Below are 18863 nucleotides of genomic sequence, written 5' to 3' on the forward strand. Positions count from 1 at the left end.
AATGCTTGTGAATGCAAATTAAATGCGTTAATTGTACTAAAAATAAAGGTTGCTACAGCTAGTTTTTTTCTTTTCTTTGTTACATCTGAAGAGGTCTTGTGGACGTAAATGCCTTGTGAATATTTGCGTTAATGTACTAAATAAACTGCTGGTGCTTCCACTTCAGATTGCGTTTCGTGCTTTGGGTTTGACTACCTCTACTTGGTTCTTTTGTCTGCTGCATTGGTGAAACTACTCGGTTTCACTCTGCACATATTTTCTGTCATTGAAATGCAGAGCTGTAGCCTGTTAAATTACTGTATACAGGTATGCATTTTGTGCACTGCCTGACACAGAAACTTATAAATAAAATGCTTTTAGTGATTTATAAAGTTCTTGGTTGATTTCGATCATGTGGTGTATTTACTTCTTCTTCTTCTTCTTTCGGCTTTTCCCAGTTAGGGGTCATCACAGCGGATCATCTGTCCACTCATGATTGGCAGTGGAGTTTTACAGTGTCGAGTTGCCAGCCTTGCCCCCAACCTTCCACAGAAGGCACACATATGCACACACTCACACATAGGGACAATTTAGAGTGTCCAATCCACCTACAGCATGTCTTTGGGATGTAGGAGGAAACCGGAGCACCCGGAGGAAACCCATGCAACCACAGGGAGGACATGCAGACTCCGCATAGAAGGCACCCCAGCTGAGAATCGAACCGGAGAACCTCTTGCTGTCAGGCGGCAATGCTAACCGCTGCACATCTTTAAATGCTTGGGCTGGGTTAATTTGATGAATTGTAGTCTTGGAAAAAATGAAAGTGCTAAACTGTTTTAATAAACACATTCACATGAGTACATTGTGTGGTGTTTTTTTTTTTTTTTTTTTTGACACCGAAATTACCTAGTACAAATGCTTATGAATTACCATACTAGGCAATTTACTCTCTAGAGCAGTGCTCTGGGATGGTAAAGGACCTCATTAACATATGCTCCACCAATTTAACATATTACATGCTGCATTGAATTTCTTACGGCTCAGTAGAGCAGGGCTGGACTGTAAAGGGAGCTATGAATTGGGACAGCCTTACCCACTAGGCAAAGCAAGTCACAGCTTTGTATACTGCACAAGTTGCCTATGAATGTCACCCCAAATTTTTGTGTTTTTGAGAGGAAATGGAAGGCTGTATAGAATGAATATCATCTGCAGGACATACATCAAAGTCAGAATTCTTTAAGGTCAAGCCCTAGAAAGTCAAACCCAGTGTTATTAGTAGGAAACAGAGGCTGTGAGAACTCTGATAGGAAGTGAAGAGAGACACTTTTAGTCACTTCTGCAAGTAAAGTTGTAATATGGCTAGAAATGTCTCAAAAATCAGTTCAGATGTCCACTGATAATGCTCATTGTTAAGCACTGTAGATTTGGTAGACTGTTTCGAAAAGTAGACAATGAATTATGGACTGTTTGAGAGTGAAAAATTATTCTAGGGATTGAACTTTGCATTTGTTTACAATTAATACATTCAAAAATTATTTTAATAATAATACATATGTAAACAGTACATGTGTGTGTGCGTGTGTGTGTGTGTGTGTGTGTGTGTGTGTGTGTGTGTGTGTGTGTGTGTGTGTGTGTGTGTAAATGGGTGTATACCTGATTTTACTGAAAACACCCACAGTCTACAAAAACATCAACCACATATGGTCAGAAACATGGACGATGAAACAGCACTATGCATGCGCTGAGAAACAGCCTTGGCACAACCAGTTTCAAACTTGTAAAAAACAAAGTAAAACATTGTTGCACCCCCCAAACCCACTGCTAATTATAAATACTAATGCCTAGATCACGCATTCCTCAGGGAAAAGGAAATATTCCCAAACCTGGGGTTTGTAGATCTCGCACACCTGTCGATCAACTGCCTAGTTGACCTTTTTTTTACTGTTTGTGTGATCTCGGAGTTAGTATATATAAGTAGGGGGGTGGGGGTGCAGGGGGGCTTGCCCCCTGCATATGTGTAGTGTAGGCGTGTGCCTGTGTGGTGGTATGTTGTTTTTTAATTGTTTTGTGGTGCGGGTGTCATGGCTTGTGTGTTGTGTGCTGTATGCTGTGTTTTCGCTTTTGTGATTTTGTGGTTGTGAGGTGTCGGTGTTTTAACGGTTTCGACTTTTTACTGTCAAAATGTTGAAATTCAATATTTCAACAATATCAATTCAAACCATATATATATATATATATATATATATATAGTGGCTTTCAGCTTTTCGGTTAGTCGCCAAAGTGGAACTCGGTCCGCTAATGATTGGTAGTTGATTTTACGTGCGAGTTACCAGCCCTGACGCACAACCTTCAACGGCGAATCGCCCATTCATGCATGTCTCCACGCAGAAGACGCTCTAGCTGAGAATCGAACCTGGCAGCGTCTTTCTGTGAGACAACAACGCTACCGCAGCACCACCACCGGGGGTTCATATATATAAAGACATTCATTGATGAGACATATTTATATATATATATATATATATATATATATATATATATATATATATATATATATATATATATATATATATATATATATATATATATATATATCATCAATGAATGTCTTTTTAGATGGTAACTTAAAATACTATAACACAAAAAAACATGAAAAAAAAACAATATTTTTTTCAGGGGGGTTCAACTACTTTTGGGATTTCACCCCCACCCCCCTGCAGATTATATGTACATACCAATTCCAAGACTACACAAGGTGTAGGAAAATTTCTAGGCCCTGCTATACTGTTCTCTTGCATGGAGAGTTGCTGAAACATTGAAAAGTAAGCCTGTAAATGCTTTTCCTCTTACAGACTGCAACCAGATAGATAGATATATAATATATATATATGATTATTTTTCATTTCCTGTATAGCACATTTTATCTGAAAAAAATGGCAGATTTTGTCAAAAACTCTTCTTGTTGTTGTTCTGGCTGATTATTATAACTGTCGTTGGTCTACGTGTTGCTGCAGTAGGAAGCCCCTTTGTTTCATCTTACGATGTATATTGGTCTATTTACAGATTAATTTCAAAATGATTGGTTTAAAGTGAACAGTGACCTTACATATGGCTACCAACAACTGTTTTAACAATTTTTGAAGACAAACTCAACAGGCTTTCATATTAATGACCATAGATGGGCTACCATGAACATCGCAAATTCCATGTGATTAGTGCACACTTGGAATTTTAGAATAGTTTGTTAGCTGCAGACATTCATAGTGAGACATGTTGCAGAGGTCCTTTCATAACATTATAAAACAGTGGAAAACAAATCTCCAGTCACATCGTACCATGCAGTGTGCTAAACAAGTCACCAGTCACATCGCGTGCCATGTACTCTGAAAAGCAAGTCACCGATCACATTGTGTGCCATGCATTGTGTTAAACAAGGCTAGCCACAGCCATCCTGGGGCTATTACAGTTTGGATCACTCTACACTATAATATGAAAGCAACATAAACAACTGCTAATTTCTGCATAGGAAACTGTAGCAAAAAACAGTAATAGCAATTCACTGTGGCTTTGACATATTTAAGAATGTTCATATCAGCCTAATAAAAAGAGCAGAAAAGATATTTGAAAGGAACAATTAAAAACAGTGACATCAGACTACACCTCACAGTGACTAAAACTGAATCAAATGAACTACAAGGTTCGGTCACAGAAATGAATACAAAATGAAAAAAAATCAGAAAGACAGACATAGACTATATCTATACACCAAGTATTGTAAAATTGCACAAAAACATTGAAGTACACCTAAAAGACATACCCTGGGATTCATGAACAGTCTGTACAGGAATAGTCTATTCTTGCATGGACTGTTCCATGTAGGAATACATATTAATGAGGGCATACTGCTGTATTCCTACATCTACACGATCTGTATACGAGTGCAGGACACTTAAACACATCTCCTGCAATCTGAAAGTGTCGTACAGCACTTTCAAACAAGGAAGTAACATATTAGAGCCATGCATTATTTCAGTGTCTGCGGACACTGAAATGTAAAACTAGCATGTCAGTGTCCGTGGACAGATCCCTGCCCCACATGCCTGCAACCTGCTGATAAATACATGTAATAACTTAATTTTTTTTTTTTAACAATATAAAAGAATGTTTAAGCACAGTGCAGTGGATTTGCACACCACGGCACTTTGCTCAGCCCAGCTTAAATGCTGTTTGAGAGTGAAATAGAATTCTGAAGAAGCAATCTTTGTTGCTGATGTAGTGTAGTGGTTAGAACACTGGTTTAATGTGCAAACCATGCATGGTTCGAATCCCAACTCTAACTAATGTATCTTATTTGTGGAAGCAGTTGTAAATTAATTTTTATGAATTGGAATGATATTTGTAAGTCATATGCCTCACATATGGTGGTGTAGGGCTGGGAAAATGCCAAAGGGGAATGTAGAAAACATTTTCTATTTTTTTTTTAAACAATTGTTTGCAGCCAGTTAAGCCTGCTGCAGCTCTGCTGAAACAAGCTAAGGATTGCTTAAGCATGAAAATATAAGCAGATGTAAGCAAAGTTAAGCTGACATAAGTGGACATAAGCGTTGCTTAGCTTTGCTTAGCTCTACCCAATCCCATGCAAACCCGCTTACAGCTGCTTAAAAGTGCCTTAATCACTCTGTATCCAGCAGCCCTTCTTCTGGCCAGCAACAAAGTAATCAGCCATGCTTAGTCTTGAACCCAGGATGCTATACACCATATTCACAGCAATTTAGCACTAGACATCTTAGCTGTGAAATGTTAGGATGCTTTTTACAACATATCATGCAGTACAGTCAGTTTACAATAGGAAAGACACACTGTACAATGAGGAATGATTGTTATCTACAAATATATACATGAAAAAAATATTTACATATATAGAGGGATAGATATGTGTGGAGATACATATAGATGTGGAGATACATATAGATGTATAACAATATATAGATATATTACCATTATTATATGATATGTATATATATATATATATATATATATATACACATATATATATACATATATGTATATATATATATGAACATATATGTATAAATATATATGTATATATAAATATATATGTATATATATATATATATAAATGTATATGTATATGTATATATATATATATATATATATATGCATACATGTCACTAAATGCCCATACAAACATTTGCTACTGATAGACCACCCATAACTGGGGTAGCATGCACAGTTGGATACAAAAGGACTCATGACACTCATATATGCCCCCCCAGTCCAAATAATACATGGACAGTACGCTGTTATAAAATCATGATAGGCCATACACAATAGCCAGACATATACCGTGACCTCTTAGCAAAACAACTACAATGAGTGAAGATAGCAAATAAAAATACAAACAGCCAGTAATTCACACAAGTTCATTTTACTATGATGTCTTTGCCAAAGCCTTCAAGGAGTAATACATTACAAGAAATACTTGCCTTAATTAGAACATGCAATTAACACTTAAGTACATTTAAATACACAGCCTGCAATTACACTCCTCATTCAGCCCCCTAGGGAATAAAGTATCACATTTAAAAACATACATTGATTCTGTACATAACAATTGTTCTTTGATGACTGATCAAACTGAGAAACAGACTTTTTCCAAAACAGTACCTTGTAAACTACACTTAATTACATGTGTATACACAGCCTCCAATTACACTACTCCTTTAACCCCCAGGGGATAATGTATCACATTTAAGAATTTAAACTGATTCTGTACATAACAAATATTCTTTCATGAATACTACCCCCACAGTGAAAATTATTAAAATGTGCAGCTATAGAATTGTCTTCTTTCTCATCAGTAATATGTCTCACATGTTCTAACAGCCTAGTTTTAAAACATTCCCCCACATAAAATATGTTACAAGGGCATCTAAGAACATTGTCCATACACCAACCTCTTGAATGTACAAAGTCCCACATGTTGTCTACCCTTTCCCCTCAACAGGAATGACAGAACAAAATAATGGTAGACCCTAACTATCAACCTCTTACTGTATGGCATCTGTACAAAGCCTGACATAATTTGGGACACATGCCCAAAAACATTGCCATGCTTGAAATATTGCTGTTATACGCTGAGAAAATTGCTGGTGCTACAGGGTTTGTTGTAACATATATTTTCTAAGGGATATAAAGTCTGAAAACAAATGGATGTTAGCATTTACTCATTGCAATCACCAGAGTATGCTACTGATTTTCCAAGGACAACAGCTGTTTGGGGAACAGATCAAACATAACAGGCAAACCTCTGGCCATTATTTGGATAGCCCTACAGTTGAGAGCTATGCAGACACAGAACTTTGTTAGACTGAAACCCATGCAGAAGTAGCATGTTCAGGCAAAGACTGTTAAACAAGCAGTATTCAAAACATATAACAGCAATACTCACATTCTGCCCCAAGTCTTAAATCTTCCCCACCATTTAGTTGGCTTGTCTCCACAAGTCTTATTATAAGAGGAATTAGCTCACACATCACCAGGATGTCTTCTTACAGGTAAGGGAAAGGGCAAGCGACACATGGAGTACACAATTATAGGAGTATGTTGCCATATCATTGGCTATTGGAATAACTACACAGCTGCTCTGCATGCAATAAGCAACTGGGGAACACCAATTGGTGCTCAGGCCATCATATGGACATGAGCATTACCGACAAAAGACAAGCTGCCATCTATTCAAACCACCTCTGTCATAGACAGTCCATCAGTTCAAAGCTGAAGTAGTGTGAGAAAAAAGAATAAGAAAGGATATATCTGTGACAAAGGTATGTGAAACAAGTATGCATGTAATTGAATGCAGTAGGTGGTCTGTAATAATGGAAAATAGGGGTTTGAAAGCATATGCCTCAACAAGACTTGTGGTACTTATGTACTACTGAACATCACTGATGGCCATAGCATATGGCTCTGTCTGTAGGGACTAGGCCAGCAACTGGGATGTTGTACATATCCATATGTTACCTGTGCATATAACTATGATACACATTTTGTCTTGTAAATATAAGACAACTATACAGAGCATGTGCAGAGTAAAGTACTGCTGCAGATGTGTGTGTTGAACTGCATGTTATATACTGAGCTCATACCATTCAACTGTCCAGTGTTCTGCACACCGATCATATGTGCATGTCTGTCAAATCCTTACCAAATCTGTGAAGACTGACATTACAACATCCCCCTTCATTGTGCTTTGGGTTTTCCCATTCGAGATTACCACAGTGGATCATCTATTGCCATTTCTGCCTGTCCCCTGAATCTTGCTCTCTCACACCAAACACCTGCATGTCCTCTCTCATCACATCCAGAAACCTTATCTGAGGCCTTCCTCTTTTCCTCTTACCTGGCAGCTACATCCTTACCATCCTTTTCCCAATATACTCAAACCCCTCCTCAGCACATGTCCGAACTGCTGTAATGCTGCCTCTCCAACTTTGTCACATATCCATCCAACATGGCCTGAGCCTGTCACATACACATTGCTAAACATGTGCACCCATGTCACACCCAGTACAAATCATAACATCTGTAACTCTGCCATGTGCAGCTCTGGCTCCTGCCTTTTTGTCAGTGCCACTGTCTCCAACCCATATAACATAGGTGGTCTCACTACCCTCTTGTAGACCTTATATAGCACATTTACTGGAAATCATGTCACATATCACTCCTGACACTCTTCTCCACCCTGTCCATCCTGCCTGTACTCTCTTCATCACCTGACCTCCATAGTCCTCATTACTCTGAAATGTTGATCCCAAACATTTGAACACATCCACCGTTGCCAACTGTACCCCATGCATCCACAACATTCTGCTATCCTCCCTCTCAGTCACACACAGATATTCTGTCCTTGTGCTGCTGACCTTCATTCCTCTCCTCCCTAGAGAATATGTCCACCTCTCCAGGGTCTCCAAAAGCTTTTCCCTACTCTCAATAGAGATCACAATGTCATCTGCAAATAACATAGTCAACGGGGACTCCCGTATGATCTTGTCTGTCAACCGGTCCATCACCATTGCAGATCAGAAACGGCTCACAGCTGATCCCTGATGTCATCCCATCTCCATCTTAAACACATCCATCTATTCCAATGCAGATCTCAATGCTGTCACACCAGCCTTGTACATATCCTGTACCACTCTTACATATATCTCTTCCACTCATGACTTCATCATACAATACCACAACTCCTGTCTAGGCACCCTATTATGTGCTTTCTGTACGTCGAAAGAAACACAGAGCAACTTCTGACCTTCTCTGTATTCCACCAGTAACAGTCTCAGAGCAAACATCACATTGGTAATTCCCTTTCCACACATGAAACCATACTGCTGGCCAGTACTCCTCACCTCCCTGCATAACCTAGCTTCCACTACTTTTACCCATAACTTCATGCTGTGACTGGTCAATGTTATCCCTCTGTAGTTATCACAATTCTGCACATCAACCTCATTCTTAACACCATTCTCAAGCACTTTCTCTCCACTCCTCATCCAACCTTACACTTCCCAAGATATCAGTAAACAGTCTGGCTAACACACCACTGCCATTTTCCCCAAACACCCCCATGCTTCCACAGGTGTGTAATGTGGACCAGCAGGCTTGCCAGTATCCATCCTCTCCATAGCTATCCTTACATCCTCCTTGTTAAGTCATTGCACTTCCTGATTCACCATAGCCACATCATCCAACCTTCTCTGTTTCATTCCTTCATTCATCAACCTCTCAAAGTACACTGTCCATGTGTTCAACACACTCCCTTGCTTGTGAGTACATATACCTCATCATCCTTTATCACCTTTATCTGCTGCACATCTTTCCTTGCTCAGTGCATCTGTCAAGCCAATCGGTACAATTCCTTTCATCCCTCCTTACTGTCCAACCTGTCATTGAACTCTCCATATGCCCATCCTCAGCCTTTGCCACCTCTCTCTTTGCCATGCACATCATCTCCTCATACTCCTGCCTACTTTCCTCATCTCTATGACAATCCCACTCCTTTTTCCTCAATCTCTGTCTCTGTATACTGTCTAGTACTTCCTCAGTCCACCAACAGGTGTCCTTGTACTGCTTCCGCCATCCACATGTCACCCCAAGCACCCTTCTAGCTGTCTCCCTTACCAGCTCTGATGTACTTAACCAGATTGTCACTGCCACCCAGTCCTGTCTCAACTCTTCCCTGAACTCCACCTCACAAGCACACTTTTTCAATTCACACCATTTGATCCTTGGTGCTGCCCCCACACTCCACCTCATCTCGATCACCAACATCATTTTACATACCAACATTCAACGCTGCCTAAATACACTTTCCCCATCACCACTTTACAGTCTCCAATCTCCTTCAAACTGGCCCTCCTATATTGGATATATTCCACCTGTGTGCATCTTACTCCACTCTTGTATGTCACCCTATGCTCCCCCCTCACGTTATAGTGCGTATTCACCACAACCATGTCCATCCTTTTTGCAAAATCCACTACCATCTCACTGTCTCCATTCCTTTTAACACCATGCATACCCACCAATTCTCCATCCCCTCTGTTCCCTTTACCAACATGCCCATTGACATCTGCTGCAGTGACCAGTCTGTCACCCTTGGGTACAGTCATCACCGCATCATCCAACTGATGTCACATTTCTCTTTCTCATCCATCGCACATCCAACTTGCATAGCATATGCACTAACAACAGTCATCATTACACCATCAGCTTACAGCTTCAGAAACATCACTCTATCAGATACTTATTTCATCCTCCAAAAACAGTCTTGGCATACTGATTCTTCAGTAGAAGCCCTACCTCCTTCCACCTCCAGTCCACACCTTAATAGCACAATTGTGACCTGCCTACCATACACCCAGGCCTGATCCCCTTCCATGTGGTCTCTTGCACACACACACACAATATATCAACCCTCCCTTGGCATTCACATCAGCTAGCTTGGTCCCTATACCACTCATACTGCCAATATTAACAATTCTTACCATCAATACCACCCTCCTAGCCTTTCCCCTCTCTTCCTGCCATATGACTGTTGGATATCCTCCAGGGGATGCCTGTCAGTGCAAAAGCTACTGTGCTATTGAACAACTAAAGTATGTTACAGCAATATTGAGACACTGTCACTGATTTTGCCCCATTGCACCCATGTATGCATGGCATCCTACAGATGTCCTGCTGTAACAGGTTGAGAGGGATGGCTGCACAGCAAGAGTGTGAATTTAGTGTGCCATACTGACACAGAACAGACGTGTATGTGAGGTATTAGCTATGCACATGTCAGTATGAGTAGGTGTATGTGTCCACCTCATAAATACAGACATGGGATGCAATATGTCAGTTAAAACAGCTGTACATGTTGTACACATGTAACATTAGTTACTTTGCACCCAAAAGTGTGACATGTCTACAGCTACTGGTTGTTGCATTGCCCTGACACAGCCATGGTTAGTACAGTAAGCATGATTATCATGACTAAATTGGAGAGTGTCCAACTGTGTTATGACTTTGTGGCCATGCCCACTACAAACGATTGAACACATACATGGCTGTATGGACTCAGCAACACCTTACTTGTCATACCTGACTCCACCAATGCAGAGTAATCCCCTTTGCTGGACAGCAGCATTATACAAACCACAGATTTGGTCCCTATAATGGCTGTACAGGGCAAAGTAGGGGCAGGAACTGACCTGGCATCAAGCCAGCCATTGTCCGAACAGGCATATAGGGTCACAGGTGGATTACCATAAGGCCAACTATAAGTATAAACTGAAGACATCCACCAGGGACAATCACAAGGCCATCTTCCCATATGTCTGCAATCTCGGAGGCAACATAACAACCCAACCTGTAATGGTGGCCAATCAGATCACATACAGACTCACAACATAGCTACATGCAGCCTGATGCAGATAGGGTTAGGGCAAACATCTCCCCCTGGCTCAGCATCACTATAGGTGGATATGTACTGCATCCACACCCCTCCCCTCATCACCAGTGAGCAGGTACATATTGCCTACTGAAAGGCAACAAATGTAAGTATCCATGGGATGCCATATTATCCCTGTCTGCATCCTACATGAACTCAGGCATGTGCTCCCAGCTGCATTACATACTGTAGTCACACCATGCTGCAGCACCATCCACACACCATCCGCCTGGAAGATGGCTAATTTCATCCATTTACAGAGACCAGAATGAGGAATGACGGATTATGCAAACAACTTGCTCTCACTGCAGGCAATATGTCTCATCAGGACCAGGAGTGCAATGCAAGCTGATACTGTGCTGATAGATTACAGGGGTATGCTCTGGTTGCGAGTGGTGGCTACTGGTATGGTAGGTACATGTGCAGGTACTGGAGATACTGTTGCCAAATGTATTGGGTCCTGTGATGTGTTTCCCTGTTAGCGTCTACCAGATGCAATGTCACATCACCGTCGGGAGACCTTTTCACCAGCGGAATGCAACCTGATAACGGAAGCCATAATACAGATCCACACAGTGCTGTTGGGCTGAAGCCAGCAACATCTGCAGGACAGGACCACCCTGTGGGATGACCCTGTCCACAGGGTATATTAGCAGGTGCGGCATCATGCCACCAACCTCATACGCCATACCTGGCAAAGGGCTGCTGCCATGGCCAGGTACCTCACAACCATAGGTGGGAGCCCAGCCATGCAGCCCCCACTGACACCAAATGAGGAGCTCCTTGCCATGTTTGGGCCACCCATCACAGTACAGCAGGGTACAAAGCCAAACTTGCTGGACGTGGGTGACACACACACAATGGACAAGGAGCATGCATGTAAGGTCCCAGTGGGGATTAGTAGACTACTGTATTAGACATACCTGTATCTGTACAGTATCTACATGCATGTGCCAGGTTTGATTGCAGTTGTGGATAGGGATTTCTAATGCACAGAAGTGCAAATCTATGGTGAAGGACAGCAACTTGTGTAGTATTGGGTGTTGTACTGTAAATGTGCAGACATGCTGCATCCATCCTTTTCCAAGGGCACATGTGTGTCTGCTGACAATACCTCTCTCTCCCAAAACTATATAGGTCACTCTGGTTTGCATATGGGACAGCAGCCTGAAGCTGGTGGATATGGAATTCTTCAGTTGTGCTTTGGCAATACCCCAGGCATGTGGAGGGCATGCAAGTTACCATGCACACAACTATGACTAATAGCCATATGGCTTTATGTGCAAGTTTACTTGTGGTGGGGTTAATTGTATTACATCACAGTGGTCACCACAGGGTCCTATTTGAAGGGAATGTAACATTCCTGTAGCATACCTCACAACCTGTCAGTGCAAGAAATCTGGACAGACACCAGCAAAATGTGTTGGACAAACAGACTAAGATAGGGACATGTGTGAAACATTACAGCTATACAGTGGATATAAAATGTATACACACACCTATTAATATGTCATTTGTTTCTGATATACACTGATTGAGACCAGAATATGTCAGTCCACACTTTTCCCAACCTTTAATGGGACCCATGACATGAAAAATTCACTTGTAAAACCAAACATATGGACTCATGTATTGCACCTACAAGCCTGGACAAGTGTGGGGGTAGCAGACATTGTATCAGTATGCTGTTTCAGTCAGGTATGATACCTGATGCTGCCATATGTGTCAGTACACTCACTGTGGCCTTTTTGGCAACTATATCACATACATGGGCATTGTTAAGGCAGACAGAGCACTAATACGTTCCAAACATCTGGATGTTCCAGACACATCTGTACAGAGGATTGCTATGGCCTGTACAATGGTTTCACATGCTGCACTACAGAATGAACTGGCACCCCACCTAAGTACCGTGTTCAATCATAGCCTCACCTCAGGCTTTGTGCCCACTGAATGGTGCACAATGATGGTTATCCCACTCCATAAAGGGGGAGCCAGCATGGACCCCGGGAACTACTGCCACATTAGCCTGACAAGCCTGGTCTGCAAGGCTATAGAATGTATCATCATGGAACTTATAAAAGATGACATTGGTAATCTCCTAACATTGAGCCCCACCCAGTTCGGGTATGTAAAAGGTAGATCATGTCTCCTAAACCTGATAGACTTCTTTGAAGTGGTCACCAAAGCCGTAGATGAGGGTAAGGTGGTTCACACAGCCTATCTAAATCTCGCCAAGGTTTTCAACACCATCCCCCACTCTGGAATTATAGATAAACTCACTAAACTAGTTATAAATCCCTATGTCACAAGATAGGTTGCCAACTGACTCACCGACAGAACCCACACTGTGAAAATAGCAGACTCCAAATCCAACTTCAGACCAGTGACAAGTGGAGTACCACAGGGTTCAGTCCTGGGTCCTCTCCTGTTTGGTATCTACTTCTCAGAAGTACAGGCTAACACAGAAGGTCTTTGGCTAATGAAGCTCGCAGATGACTGCAAACTAGGAGCCATAATCAAAATTCCTAATGATGTGGACATCCTACAAAAGGGACTCACTGAGACAGATGCCTGGTGTCAAAGCCATGGCCTCAGGCTCAATGCCAAAAAGTGCATTGTCATCCCTTTTGGTAAAAACTCTTTACCCATGAACTACCACATAGTCGGTAGTCTACTTAACACTGAAAGTGTGTTGAGACCTTGGGACACAGGTGGACAATAGTCTCTCTTTTGATAATCACATCACCACAGTAGTTAGGAAATCCTTCTTCGTGGCACACCTCATCACAAAAGGTTTCTCATCCAGGAAAAAAGAGATCATTGTTCCCCTCTACTCGTCACTCATTAGACCCATTATAGAATACAATGCCCCTTTTGGTATGTACCTCACAAAACATCTACAACACCTAGAAAGGCCACAGAAATACCTCACAAAGAAGATTACTGGTCTCAAACAGATACCCTACGCAGACCATCTCAAAAAACTCCAGCTTGACTCCATCACATAATGCCTACTCAGAGGCGATTTATTTCTGTCTAACATACAAAGTTATGTCAAACCTAGAGCTGTTGGACATGCTTCACTTAAAGAAATCCCAATTCCTCCAAGCTACACACTCTAGGAACCTACACCTTGTCACCACAATAAACTGAACATGCTGGAGGGATAGATTCCTGTCCCAGAGACTTCCCATACTCTTGAACAAACTACCTATCTATATCACACAAAGCTCCTCATTAGCACTCTTCAAGAAAAATCTTGATGATCGGATGGGAGATAGGAAATTCAGCCCGGGGATAATTTCTGTGGCTCTGCTCAACAGGGGCACAGGAAAATAATTTTCTTGGGTGGCTAAAGCCAGGGTACCTTTTTGGCTAGGCTTATATAGGCCCTAGGGCCAATAGCCTAGTACCTACCTATGAACCTACCTATGAACCTATGTGAGGCAGATACCATTACCACACTATATAACGTAATGGCATCAGGAGGTGGTCATCTGCCATGTATGGTACACACATCAAAATGGTATCAGCCACACAAGATATGACTCCCCCACATATACACACACAAGTATTCATATTAGAACTCATACCTATCTATTTCTGTCTACTATAGTGTTATACAGTTATCAGACATGCCAAGAAGCTTACACAATTTCACCTTGTCCAAAGGTACTTGTAAGGTGAATGACATCAACAGGACTACTAAATTAGGATGAGTATGGTGGTACACAACTCAAACCTCAAAACACAACACATGCAACACATACTTCAATAAATCAGTGTGTCAAACAATCACAGCCCTTAAGGCCAAACACTATACCTGATACACTAGTAATAGGTGACTCTATAGTCAGACACACTGACGTTCTGCTTACCAGGCTGAACAAGGAGAGGGTAACGGTGAGCTGCCTATCGGGAGCTAGGATCCGCCACATAACACACGCACTCAGGTCACTCCAAAGCAAGTACAAATATGACTCCGTCATTGTCCATGCCGGCATGAATGACCTGAGGCGTACCCTCCCTGGACTACATGAAAGAGACATAGAGGAGCTCTCTGATTATGTAGCCCAGGCTGGTATGACCCTGACCCTGAGCAGCATCTTGCCCTCACCAAGAATGATGCCACAATACAAAGACAAGATGATCAGCTTTAATAATTGGCTCAATTACTGGTGTCATTCTAGGGGATTCAATGTCTGTCTGCTTGGGATGACATGCTGGACAAATACGCAGCTGCTTATGAGGCGGCTTGCATCTGTCACCACTGGGCTTCGGATATTGGCTAAGGCTCTTGCCACCCCCATAGTGTCTTTTTAGGCAAGGCTCAAAAGACAAACCTACCTCCTTAGAAACAAAAATGGAAAAAAATTAAGAATGGTAGCTGCTCAATGCCAGAAGTCTAAATCTCAAGATGCAGGCTCTCAAAGCACTCCTCAGTATTGAGAACATTGATGTCTGTGCAGTCACTGAAACCTGGTTCAAGGCTCCTGAGAGCACCCCAGCGCTACCAGGCTATACCTCATATCATGCTTTTATTTAAACTCAGGCCAAACCAAAAGGGAGGGTGTCCATATTCATCAAGGACACCTACACCTCCAGGTTAGTGGCAACACATGAAGCATCAGAGACCATCCAGGTGCAACTAACCATAGGCAAAACTGCTATACAACTGGTAGCATGTTACAGATCACCCTCCCAATCTCAGGAACCCCATTCAGCCTTTCTGAAGACATTGGAGGATATGAATGTCTCACCAAACACCATCATATTGGGAGACTTCAACTACCCTAACATAGACTGGGTGCATTATTCTAGCCCTAGCACCCTAGCCCAAAGGTTCCTGGAATTCATAAATTCAAATGCAATGGAACAGCTAGTCACCTCTCCCACAAGGGGAGATAATATACTAGACCTGATCATCACAAACATGGTGACAAAGTGCTCCACACTGGAAGTATACCCCTCACTAGTGGGATCTGACCACAAACTAATCACCCTGGATATACATATCCCACCTCCACCCCCAACACAAAAGACTACAGTGAAAAACTTCTCAAAAGCCGACTTTACACTTCTTAAGACTGAAATGGTATCCTTTAAGCCCACTGGGCCAGTGGAAACCACATCCCACAATGCTGAATCCTTCACAAATGCTTTCTACAGACATCTTCAAGAATGCATGGATCATGCAATCCCAAATAAAACCAAGACCCTCTCCACCAAGGGCAGGCGTCCTGTCTGGTGGACCCCAGCCATAAACAAATTGTATAACAAAAGAAGGAAGCTACTGCACGTCAGAGCAAAATCCCACAAAGAGAAGGCTTCTCTGATCAGCACTAGTAGAAAGCTACGTTCTCTCATAAAAACATCCAAGGCCAACTTTGAGAGAAAAATCGCTATGGACACTAAAGATAACCACAAGGCCTTCTTCTGCTATGTTAGAAACCTGGGCGGAAACCCTCAGATATGCTCAGAGTTAGTTCACAATGACAAAAAATACACTGAACCCACAGATATTGCCAACATTCTGGAAGACAGGTTCAGTGCAAATTTCTCCCCTCCCTCACCCTCAAAAGAGGAAATACTTATCCCAGCTGAATGTAACCTCCCTGTCATCTCAGATGTCCAGGTGAGAACTGCCCTCAGCAAAGCTAAAAACACAGCATCAATGGGACCTGACGGTATCCCGGGTTACGTGCTACGTGAACTCCAAGAAGAGCTAAACCCGCACATAAAAATGCTATTTAACCTTAGCCTTACTGCAGGATATGTACCGGAACACTGGCGTACAGCAACAGTGGTCCCACTCCACAAAGGAGGCACCTATACAGACCCTGGTAACTACTGCCCCATAAGCTTAACCAGCCTGGTCTGCAAAGCTATGGAAAGAATCATTATGGAACTCATAAACAGAGGCATTGGGGACCTACAGACACTTGATCCCACCCAGTTCGGCTTTGTAAAGGGCAGATCCTACCTTTTGAATCTGGTTGACTTTTTCAAAACAGTCACTAGAACCATTGATGAGGGCAAAGCAGTCCATACAGCCTACCTGGACATGGCTAAAGCTTTCGACACAATACCCCACTCAGGCATCATAGATAAGCTCAACAGCTTAAATGTAAATCCATATGTCACAAGATGGGTTGCAAACTGGCTAAAGGATAGAATCCATAAAGTCAAAATCACTGGAGCCATGTCAGACTCAAAGCCAGTCACAAGTGGTGTCCCACAGCGCTCTGTCCTGGGACCCCTCTTGTTCGGCATTTATTTCTCAGATGTGAAAGCAAACATGGGAGGGTTGTGGCTGACAAAGTTCGCAGATGATTACAAACTAGGTGCCATAGTCGATACACCAGCTGACACATACATCCTACAGAAAGGCCTCACTGAAGCGGACAACTGGTGCCGGAGTCATGGCCTTAAACTAAATGCCAAAAAATGTATAGTCATCCCCTTTGGGAAAAACAAAGTACCCACAAATTATCACATAGACAGTAACCCACTGAGTACGGAAAAAGTAATCAGAGACCTGGGGACCCAAGTCAATAGTGACCTCTCATTTGACACCCAAATTGCCAAAGTGGTTAGAAAGACTTTCTACCTTGCCCACCTTATCATGAAGGGATTCATATCCAGATCAAAGGAGGACATTGTACCCCTGTACTCCTCCCTTATCAAGCCCATGACTGAGTACAATGCCCCATTTGGTATGTACCTCACCCGGCATTTGCAACAGCTGGAGAGACCCCAAAAGTACCTCACCAAGAGGATCAATGGTCTCCAACATATGTCATATGCTGCCAGACTAAAGAAACTCCAGATCTATTCAGTAGCATACCGCCTACTCAGAGGTGATCTGTGCCTGATGTACAAGGCCATGTCCAATCAGGAATTGATGGACATGCTCCACCTCAAAAAATCCAAATCCATCAGAACCACGAGAGCTAAAGATTTAAACCTCAGCACAAATATGAATAGGACATGCTGGAGGGACAGATTCATAACTCAGAGGCTTCCCATACTCTGGAACAGAATCGCAGTTCATGTTAGGCAGAGCCCCTCACTGACTCTCTTCAAGAGAAATCTTGACGAGTGAATGGGAGATCGTAGGTTTACCCCGGGGGTCATCTCTGTGTCACTACTAGACAGAGGGACAGTAAACTAATTCTATTATGTAAGGGGGTCTTCACTGTGCACTACTAGACAAAGGCACAGTATTCTAAATCTATTCTGTACACTTTTGTACCACTACAATGGGTGGCGTAAGCCACATCACTATGGCTAGGCTTATAAATGCCCCAGGGCAGATAGCCTAGTACTAAACTATGAAACTATGAAACTATGAAAATGGTATAACCTTCACAGTACATGATTCTCCCACAAACACACAAACAATTGCCAATATTGAGATTAGATCTCCTGCCAATCTAGTTATTTGTATTATGGTATTACACAGTTAGCAGACACGCCATGCAGCTTACACAATTTCACCTTGTCCAAAGGTACTTCTAAGGTGAATGACAACAACAGCAGTAGTAAAGTAGGGTGGGGGAAGTGTAATGGGTAGAACACAAATCAAAATGGTATAAGATACACAGTAACTGATTCACACACACACACACACACACACTCACACACACACACACACACACACACACACACACACACACACACACACACAGCGGCACACACGTGCGTGCACACACATGCACACACACACACACACACACACACACACACACACACACACACACACACACACACACACACACACACACACACTCTTGCCAATATTGGGGTGAGAAACTCTTGCCTATCTAGTTATGTCTACTATAGTGTTACACAGTTACTGCCAATG

Source organism: Protopterus annectens, chromosome 8.part0 (genome assembly GCF_019279795.1).
Source record: "Protopterus annectens isolate FY-2018-M chromosome 8.part0, PAN1.0, whole genome shotgun sequence".
Taxonomy (NCBI): Eukaryota; Metazoa; Chordata; order Ceratodontiformes; family Protopteridae; genus Protopterus; species Protopterus annectens.